Genomic DNA, 10,600 nt, shown 5'->3' on the forward strand with positions numbered 1-10,600 from the left:
AGCCACAGTCATTTTGGACTTTGAGGAGTGAACTGGTGAATGGAGAGCTATCTCTTCCCCCTGTCCATCATTCCGCCTTTCAAATAAACACTAAACCTTAGAAAGAAAAACTAATAAGATTGTCACTACTGGATTTCAAAACTGCTTGAAATTGACAGATCCCATTTTTTCCTTCAATTTTCTTCTCTTTTTGAACCAGACTGTTAGCAACTGTTTTCCTACCCATGTTTTACATGTTACTTAGGGGACAGAACACTTGCTTTTTTAGATCTACAGGTCAATGAATGAAATATGTTCAGAATGGATCACACCCAGATCACTATGCAATACCTGATGGAATGGATTTGTATGATGAAATTTTGGAATTAAAGCTGCTGGGATTTAGATAAGAGCTGAGTCTTTGAGTTGATTCTGTGATAGAAAAGACTGAGGACATTGGGTTAGGGTGAATGTATCTTACATGAGCTATGGATGTGAATTTTGGGTAGCCAGATGACAAAGTGGGTATGTAGTAAAATGACCTACTGAATGTCTCCATCCAAATTTCTTAGATCAGTGAATATTTTACATTAAATTACAAAAGATATTTTGAAGATACAATTATAGTTATATCCTGAAAATAAGGATATTATCCTAGATTATTAAATGGGATAAATTTAATCACTTAGATCCTTATGAATGGAAGACCAGAGTATGTGAAAATGAGAAAAAAAATGCAGTAGGCAGTGTTCAAAATGTGAGTGATTGCATTCACTTTTGCTCACTTTGTGGATGGAAGATTGAAATCATGAGCTGAAGAATGTGAGTGGCTGCCAGAAGCTGAGAAAGGCCCTCAGCTAACAACCAGCAAGTAAGTGGGACCTCAGACTTACACAGGGAACTGAATTCTGCAAACAACTTGAAAGACCAAGGAAGCAGATTCTCCCCTAAGTCACACAACTCTGCCAATAGTGGTGAAGTCTACCTTAGACTTGAAACTCCCATTACGATGTGGTAGTAAGTTCTTGCGGTGTTAAGTATCTAATTTGTGGCAATTATGAATAGCAGTAACTGACAACACAAATATATAATCACATGCTCTTTATGTGTCATAAGAACATTTATATTAAATGCAGTTTTCAGTACTTTTTTTGGTAAATATATTATTACTTATATATGGTAAATATCATGTTTACTTTATCTGTTACAGTAGATAGCCTGAAGGTAGTACCATGTAGAAGTGGCAGACTTTATTGTTGTACAGATGGTATCTAATCTACAATGAATATGAAGACAGCTGTGCTGCCGCCTAGGGCACCTCCAACTCAGAAACCTCCCAGTCCCCTCATGTCTGGGAAAGGGACTTTTGGTTGGCACTGCCCCTATTGCATCCTCCAGTGGTACAAAATGATGATGTACCTAGCCCAATCTGTAATATGGCTCCCTCACAGCAGAGCCCTGTGAGGACAGCTTCTGTGAATCAAAGAAATCATACTTAGAGCAGTGGGAGAAGTGAAGGAAGCCACCCAAGTAGTCGGAGCAGCAGTCAAGAAAACAGAGGGAGTGCGAGGTCACCTATTGCTGTTCCTACTCCAATTCCTCCCAGTGTCTTTCCAGGTCATCCTTTTCCATTCTACAGCATGAATAGGCCTGCCTTTTGCCGTACTCCCTCAACCATAGGGTGTTCATTGCCCTGTAAGACGCCCTCCTTCCAGAACTTCACAAACAAACCTTAAGAATCCGATGAATGGAGGACCCTTTTACTACCAGAATTCAGTATCTCTTGCTCCTCCTCTTCCCTCCATCCTACAGGTAACTCCTCAGTTACCTTTAATGTGATTTGTGGCCAGAGTCCAAGAAAATATATCAGATCCACCACCTCCGTCACCACCTGTGGAAATCTTGTCTTTCATGAGTGCTCTCCCCCAGAAGATTTGAAGAGGAGGAAGCTGCTAGAATTGACAGTGATCCTTACGCCAAGGAGGACCCACCGTGAGCTCCAAGGGCTTACTTGGAGAAAGTTGTGGCAATTTATGATTATAAAAAGATAAGAAAGATGAGCTGTCCTTTCAGGAAGGAGCCATTACCTATGTCATCAAGAAAAATGACAACAGTTGGTATGAGGGAGTTAGGAATGGAGTGACTGGGAATTATGTGGAATCTATCCTGCATTATTCTGAGTAAAGCACAGCAGAGCTGTGCTCCCGTCCCAGGAACAGTCAAATCTTCCCAGCCTATTCGCAGGCCCTGGGGATTCCCTTTCAGTGAAATACAATGAAGGATTACCATTTTTTATTTATGATGATATGAAAGTAATACACTTTCAATAGGAATTGTACTTGGAATTTTAAATTTTTATAATTTTCCCAGGCTAGCAGTATGAAGTAGAATTCTCTCTTGATACTAGGTAGTGGCAGCGAGAAAGAATTTCCAGGTAGCTGTGCAATCACAAGAATAAAAGGAAAAACCCTATAGTGCAATGTGTTGCTAAGCTAAGCTGTTCAATATGTTGGTTTATGAGGCCATAAGACCATCTAAAGCTGAGCAGCATTTGCACATATTTCAAGTATGTTTTGATACATGTAATCACGGTGAAATAATTATTAGTCAAGCAAATTAACACATTCATCAATGCACATAATTCATCTTAGAATGTTTTAATGGCTGGCGCCCTGGCTTACTTGGCTAATCCTCCGCCTGCGGTGTTGGCACCCCGGGTACCGGTTGGGGCGCCGGATTCTGTCCCGGTTGCTCCTCTTCCAGTCCAGCTCTCTGCTATGGCCTGGGAGGGCAGTGGAGGATGGCCCAAGTGCTTGAGTCCCTGCACCTGTATGGGAGACAAGGAAGAAGCACCTGGCTCCTGGCTTTGGATTGGTGCAGCGTGCCAGCTGTAGGGGCCATTTGGGGGGTAAACCAACGGAAGGAAGACCTTTCTCTCTGTCTCTGTCTCTGTCTCTGTCTCTCTCTCTCACTAACTCTGCCTGTCCAAAAAAAAAAAAAAAGAATGTTTTAACAAATATCACTTAGATAATTTTTAGTTTACAACTAAATCACTATCTCTATATACTTTTTGACTTCTTATTGTTTCATTCTCCTTTTCCACCCTGGTAGCAACCATTCCACTGTATTTATATGGGCTGAATTTTCTAGATACCACATAGAAGACATCACACAGCCATTTATTTCTGTATATGGCATTTTCTACTTAGCATAATATCTAATAGATTCATCCACGTTGTTGCAAATGGCAGGCTCTCCTTTTCTAAGGCTAATATAATATAATGGTATATAAGTTCTAATTGTTTCCTCAATTGGTGTATTCTAAGGTCATTTCTAAATTTTGCTCTTGAGAATAATACTATAATGAACATGCTTGCACTTCTATTTCATGAGGTATTGATTTCATCTCTTTTGGATATACACCTAGAATAGGAATACCTGAGTCAAACAGTAATTTTTTGTTTTTTTGTTTTTTTAAAAAATTTTTGAAGATCCTCTGAAATGATTTCCAAAATGACCATACCACTTTACATTCACACCCAGAGCATACAGGAGTTCCCTTTTCGCCACACTCTTGCCAACACATGTTACTTCTTATCTGTTTGATAGCAGTTGTCCTAACACATAAGAGGTGATATCACACTGTGGTTCTTATTGTTCCCTAATGGTTTGTAAAATGATAATGGAATAAGTTTTAAGAATTATTCTTCTCATAAAGAGTATAGATCATATTGATTGTCACAAATGAGCTATCATTAAATCCCCAACACTTAACCTCATCTTCTCCTAAGTTCTTTATTATTTACTTTATTGAAGATTTGCTAATGTATCTGAACTGTTATTTCAATTAAATAATAATTTCAACATTTTTACTTCCTTGAGGAGAGTACATATGAAATACAAAAATGATGGTAAGAAGTAGAATAAAATTCCTGAGTTGTTCATAAATATCACATGGAAATATATCAGCATATAAATAATGCCTACATCAAAAACAATTTTTTAAACTCATATTTAATTGCTTTCTGTCTTTATAACTTAGAGATTGATGAACTCTATTGGTAGTAATTTATTTTAATAAATATGAGACTCTAGGTATTATTTAACTCTGAGAAAATGAAGGTACAGGATTATAAACTGTGACTCAATCTTCTTTCTGAACACTCTCCAGTATGGCTTCTTTAGAGATATTTTCTTTTTATTAAAGTAGAGAATTGAAAGACAAAAGGCCAGTGGCAATCCATCACAAATGTGAGAAAAATCCAGTAATAAGAAAACTGTAATAAAATAAGTGCAAGAAAGCCTGAGAGCCTGGCTGTATAGTAATAAAGATAAAATAAATGGGCTTGGGAAAGATAAGAGTTATCTACTTTAGTAAGCAAGAAATGGTCACAATTGACAAGCCAAGATAGAAGTCTACATGGAGAATTAACCTTGAGTTTAACTAACAAATACAGAATTGAAAAAGTTTACACAAGTGGAATAAAAATTACAAAGCTCTCTCTCTCTTTCCTTCTGTTTCAAAAAAAATAATAGTCGAGGCTGCTCTTCTTTCTTAAGATTACTTGTATATGTTTTCAAATCCAAAGTGATAAGTGAATAATAAAGACTCAATCCAATCAAATTTGCTCATTAATTAAAAATGCATGAATTTTATTACAGCATACTTATCTTTTCCCAAATTATCATTTGTAGATATTTTTGCTTTTACTGTGCAATATATCTCTTTCGTAGTTATTCAAATAATTCAGTGCCACATGAAGCTTTTAAATATTTTATTAAATTTGATCAAAGTTGCTATTTGATATGTTGTTCAGTTTTAGACAATAATTTGAAATTACTGGGAAATGCAATAATATTGGTATATTTTTATTTTTTCATTGAAATAAAAATTGTACATATTTTTGATTACCATATGGCATTTCAATATCTTTCTTTTTCTCTCTGTCTCTATCTCTATATATACTTGTACAATGCAAATCTCAAGTCAGGGTAAACATATTTATTTTCCCAAACAATTATGATTTCTCTGCAGTGAAAACATTCAAATTTTTTAGCTTTTGAAAAATATTTAGTATATTATCCTTGTCAATAGAACACTAGAAATTTATTACCCTATATAGCTGTAATTTAGTAGCCATTGGTCAACTTTTCCTTATTCTCTCCTTTCTCCTATTCACCTCTCTCTCTGACAGTTACTCTCCACTCTCAACTTCCATATGGTCACCATTTTTACATTATATATATATATGTGTTAGGTCATGTGGTACTTGTCTGTCTGTGACTGGTTCAGTTCACTAAACATAATGACCTAACAGCTTGGTTAAACTCTCACTCCCTGCCTGCTTTTTAAATTGGATAATTCTTTGTTGTTGCTGTTGTGCTACTGAGTTTTCTTCCTAAATAGCTGCAATGGCCAGGGCTGGGCCAGTCTGATGCCAGGAGCCAGGAATTTCATCCTCATCTTCCATATGGGCACAAGGATCCAAAAACTTGGACCATCCCCTGCTGCTTTTCCAGGCACATTAGCAGGGAGATGAATCAGAAACAGAGCAGCCAGGACTAGAACTGGTACCCATATGGGATGCTGGTGTCACAGGTGGCGGCTTAACTCATTACGCCTCAACACAGGCCCTCCTCTTAGATTTAAGGAGAGGGGAAGTAGACACTATATTTTGATGAGAGATGAGAGGAATGCTTTAAAGAGAAGACAGCAAAGCAGCAGTTGATATGCTCAGGATAGGGAGGCAAACAATAACACAAAACCAGATTATTATCCCTTATTGGATATGAGTATTTAGGAAGGTCACTCAAAATCTAAATCTTAGCTTATACAATGAACTAATGAATGCAAGGTAAAGATTACATAAGATAATGCATTCAACGTGCTTAACCCAATGGCTTGTGAGAACAACTACTCTTAAATTAGCTGTTGAAATCTACATAACTAAGTTTTAGAACAGTCCTGGTGTATTTTGCATTACACCATACTGGTTCGTAACAGGGGAAAAATTCTCCCCCTCCAGGGGGAATGCCTACAGATATTTATAGATGTCATTACTAGAGGGTGGGTACTGCAGTCATCTAGTGAGCAGAGATTATGGATTCTGCTAATCATTCTACAGTGCTTTCCAGCCTTCTGCTACAACCTAAAAACAAAGAACTGTCTTGAGTAACATGTTGACAGAAACACTTCCTTAGAAAAAAATTATGAAAAGTAATCATCCTAAGTATGCATTCCTGTATCTTTCTTTTGGTTTAAAATATCTTTGAATGTAACAAATCTTTTCCCATGTTGTTGCCACTAGAATTGCTACTTGGGAGCTCTGACACAGGTGGAATCCTCTCAATAATATCTGCAGTTACCCTTGGAGCCAGAAAAAAAAAAAAATCTTTCCTTTCTCAATTCTCCCAAAGCACTCAACACATGGATGGCAATTCCCATTCAATATTATGTTTATATATGTATTATCATTTAGTTAAATTTCTTTGTTTTTCATTTGGAAAAATTTTATTCTAATTAATGTCTTAATTGTCTTTCAATATGCCCTTTTCCACTCATCTTTCATTACTTATTAGGATGTTTTCAATGAAATTCACATTCAAAAATATATCTTAATTAAAGTATGTTGGAAGAATTAAACTCTACATTTAGAGTCTGTGATGGATAGAGAAGATGGAATTTAGGCAATTATTTGAATGTCTTAGATCCACAAAAAGTTTTATATTAAATAATTCACTTTTTTTTTTTTTTTTTGGACAGACAGAGTTAGACAGTGAGAGAGAGAGACAAAGAGAAAGGTCTTCCTTCCGTTGGTTCACCCCCCAAATGGCCGCTACGGCTGGCGCCCTGATGGAGCCAGGCACTTCCTCCTGGTCTCCCATGCGAGTACAGGGCTCAAGCACTTGGGCCATCCTCTACTGCCTTCCGGGGCCACACCAGAGAGCTGGACTGGAAGAGGAGCAACCGGGACAGAATCCAGCACCCGGACCAGGACTAGAACCTGGGGTGCCGGCGCCGCAGGCAGAGGATTAGCCTAGTGAGCCGCAGAGCTGGCCTAATATTCACTTTTCCTATAAAATCAAGCTTATTATAATGGAAGCTATGAAATGTTTTGGCTTTCAATGTATATCTGGGAAGAAAGTGGAAATTGAAGAGAATTCAATACTTGAAATAATTTTCTAGTTAGAAACGTAAAGAATGTGTTCTCTGAATTTCTAGATTGCTTTATGTAGAAGAGTTTAATATCCAAATTATATCCTTACTAGAAAACATATAAAGATCTTCTGTATATAAAGAGAATTGAAAATGAATCTTGATGTGAATGGAAGGAGAGAGGGAGCGGGAGAGGGGAGGGTTGCTGGTGGGAGGGAAGTTATGGGAGGGGGAAGTCATTGTAATCCACAAGCTGTACATTGGAAATTTATATTCATTAAATAAAAGTTAAAAAATAAATAAATAAATAAATGCTACTTCCAAGTAGAAACTAAAAATACTATTTCATAACAACCTAGAAAGAGAAAACTTAGTATCAGAAAGGGATAAGTACATTAAATCTATTTTGCAAAACTAGATTAGCTTGGGCTTTTAAAAAGGCAATTCCCTCTCCTGGCAATGCAGAGTGTACTGTACAAGATCCACTAGAAAGATAATTCATAATGCCCAAGTAACTCATCTGTAACAGATATGGAATGCCAGGGAGAGTGTGAATGCCAGTGTGTGTTGTGAATATACCTATTATGTCTGAAAACAGCTTAATCAATCAGAAATATGATTAAATACCACATTTAATTGCAATGCTCTCTCATAAACAGCATGACTGGTTTGTAGCTCATTTTCTCATGTGTTTGTTTCTAACTTACCTGTAACTTATTTTGAAGTAATTTTGATTATATATACTTCCAATTTTCATTCTGAAAACTATCCTCACACTAGATATTACCTGAAATCAGCTTTTAAAATTGTAATTTGCTTATAAATTATAAATATCTTTCTTCTATTCTTCTTAATCCTGATGCCTATGATTCCAAAAAATTAACATATTTTATACATTTGTCTTCTTTAAGCCAGTTAATACTCTGTCATCTATATTTAAATGTCTATACTTGAAAAATATATCAGCATACTCAAGGACAAAACAAATAAGTATACTTATAAAAATGAGTTTTATAGGTGTTGGTGCTGTAGCATCGCGGGTCAAGCCACTGCCTGTGGGGCCAGCATCCCACACGGGTCCCAGTTAGAGTCCCAGCTGCTCCACTTCGATCTAGTCCCTGCTAGTAGCCTGGGAAACCAGACAAAAATGGACCCTGCCACCTAAGTGGGAGCACTAGGTGAGCTTTTAGCTCCTTGCTTCAACCTGGCCCTGTGCTGGCCATTGTGGTCATCTGTGGAGAGAAACAGTGGATGAGAGATTCCTCTGTCTCCCTGTCTCTCTCTACTACTCCCCCTGCCTCTTCATCTTTCCCTAAAACTCTTTCAAAATAAATCAATAAATCTTTTTAAAAATCCATTATAACATACTTAGTGCTACATTATTACATATGAGGTGCTATGGATTGTAGACATAATTGATGGCAAAATTGTGAATCATCTAAAATTCTGCGTATAAGGAAGGACATACGGAAAAATGCATTGTAAGAACAAACCTAGAAATGAGCCATTACTATGGCACACAAAAAAGGAAAAAATAACTAACATGTTCCCACTTCTCATGATTTTACAATTATTAGCTATTGAATTTGTGATAAAATATGTGTTTTCTGGGTCAACAAAATAACAAATAGCATAGTAATAATCTAAGCTTGAACCATAATTTGATCTTTTTTAAGTCTGAAGACTTTTTGCATGTCTCAGGACTGCAGGGTTAAACAAGAGTCTGGATCAAGGACGATTGTCAAGTAGAAAGCCTAAATGTAAAATCAAGTTAAATGGTTAAATGTTAGCATTACTAGTAAAGGTGTCACACACACACACACACACACACAATTATGGCTCATTGTCATGCTATGACTTTTTTAGTACTATTTCTGTAAGATAGAAATCAGATGGAAACAAGTCAAAAGTAAAATTTGGAATTTTTTGTATAGAGAATTGAAGAAATAAAAGCTTTGTGTGTAAACTGAAGATAGAGAACACTCTGAAATGTTTATTTGCCCTGTGCAATTTATTCCATTTATGCAATTTATTCCATTCTTTATTAAGAATGTGCCCCCATGAATTAAGACAAAATACACCATATAAATGTAAAATTGGAAACCTTTGCTTAGAAGTAACAAAAAATCAATCACAATATGCTTAAGTAAAGGTGGAATATGTTAAGCTATTAAATTAATAAATGTACAATGGGGCTGACTACAGACATCTCTCCATCTACAGGTTCCCTACAACCATTAACACTGCCCTCTCTTTTTCTTGCTTCATCTCAGCTCCTCTTACATTTAATTCAATTAAGATTTCTATGAACTAGCAAAATTGATCCCTTCAATGATAGGTAAATTGTCTTCAGAGTCTGTGATCTCAAAGAAGCAGTATAGTTTTTATCCAAGCATGCATATTAATCTCTAGGGAAAAATCAAATTAAGAAAAGTCTGATAATGTGTAGATTTTTGCTGACAGTGGAGGAGAAAGATGGAACCACGAACTGAAGAAACAAATACAAAACTGAGTCAGTCAATTGCTGTACAGATCTATAATATGTAAAAGGCAGGGGGATCAATATACAGTAGACTTTGCCTTTGGGAAAGCAAGTGATTATTTGTAGCAGAGGTGAGAGATTGCGAATGAAGGAAAATTAAACACTCCAACATATTGTTAAATATCTACATTCTTCAAATTGTTTTAAAGTACATCCATACTAATGCATTACAGATGTAAGACATACCTGAAAAGTATAAATACAAATCTAGAGAAAGAAAAAATACTCTTCATTGTGGTTTTGATTTGCATTTCCCTGAAGGTTACTCATGTTGAACATTTTCTCATGTATTTGTATTTCTTCGGAGAACTATATATTGAAATCCTTTGCCCATTTCTCAACTGGATAGGTTGTTTTTTGTTGCTGAGGTTTTTTTTAAGTTGCAAATATATTCAGAATATTAATCCTTTGTCAGCTATGTGGTTTGCAAAGATTTTTCCCATTCTGTTGGATGTCTCTTCATCTATTGATTGTTTCCTTTGCTGTGCAAAACTGAGTTTGATATAGTTCCATATGTTTAGTTTTGCTGTTATTGCCTGTGTTTTGTAATTTTGAGGAATGTTCCTTCTATAGCTAATTTGTGGAGGATTTTTATTATGAAGCATTGTTGAATCTTATCACATTCTTTCTGTGCATCTATCAAGGTGACCATATATTTTTTCTTCATTCTATCGATGTGACTTAAGACATTTATCAATCTGTGAATGTTGAACCACCCTTGCATTTATGGGATAAATCTTACATGGTTGTGATGAATGATCTTTTTTTATATTGTTTTGGAATTGATTTGGTAGTACTTTGTTGAGAATCTTTGTATCTATGTTCATTATGGAGTAGGTCTTTAGTTTTCATGGCTTGTCTTTGGTTTTTGTATCGAAGTAATGCTGGCCTCATTAAAAGAGTTTGGCAAAGTTCCATCCTGT

The 10,600-nt window shown here is 36.0% G+C and overlaps 1 pseudogene; it reads left to right on the forward strand.

Annotated features, from left to right (window-relative positions):
- Positions 1-1,260: 1,260 nt before the first annotated feature.
- LOC133770455 (abl interactor 2-like) lies at positions 1,261-2,163 on the forward strand (annotated as a pseudogene).
- The last annotated feature ends 8,437 nt before the right edge of the window (positions 2,164-10,600 follow it).

The sequence above is a fragment of the Lepus europaeus genome, chromosome 11 (assembly GCF_033115175.1).
Source record: "Lepus europaeus isolate LE1 chromosome 11, mLepTim1.pri, whole genome shotgun sequence".
In the NCBI taxonomy this organism is placed as follows: domain Eukaryota; kingdom Metazoa; phylum Chordata; class Mammalia; order Lagomorpha; family Leporidae; genus Lepus; species Lepus europaeus.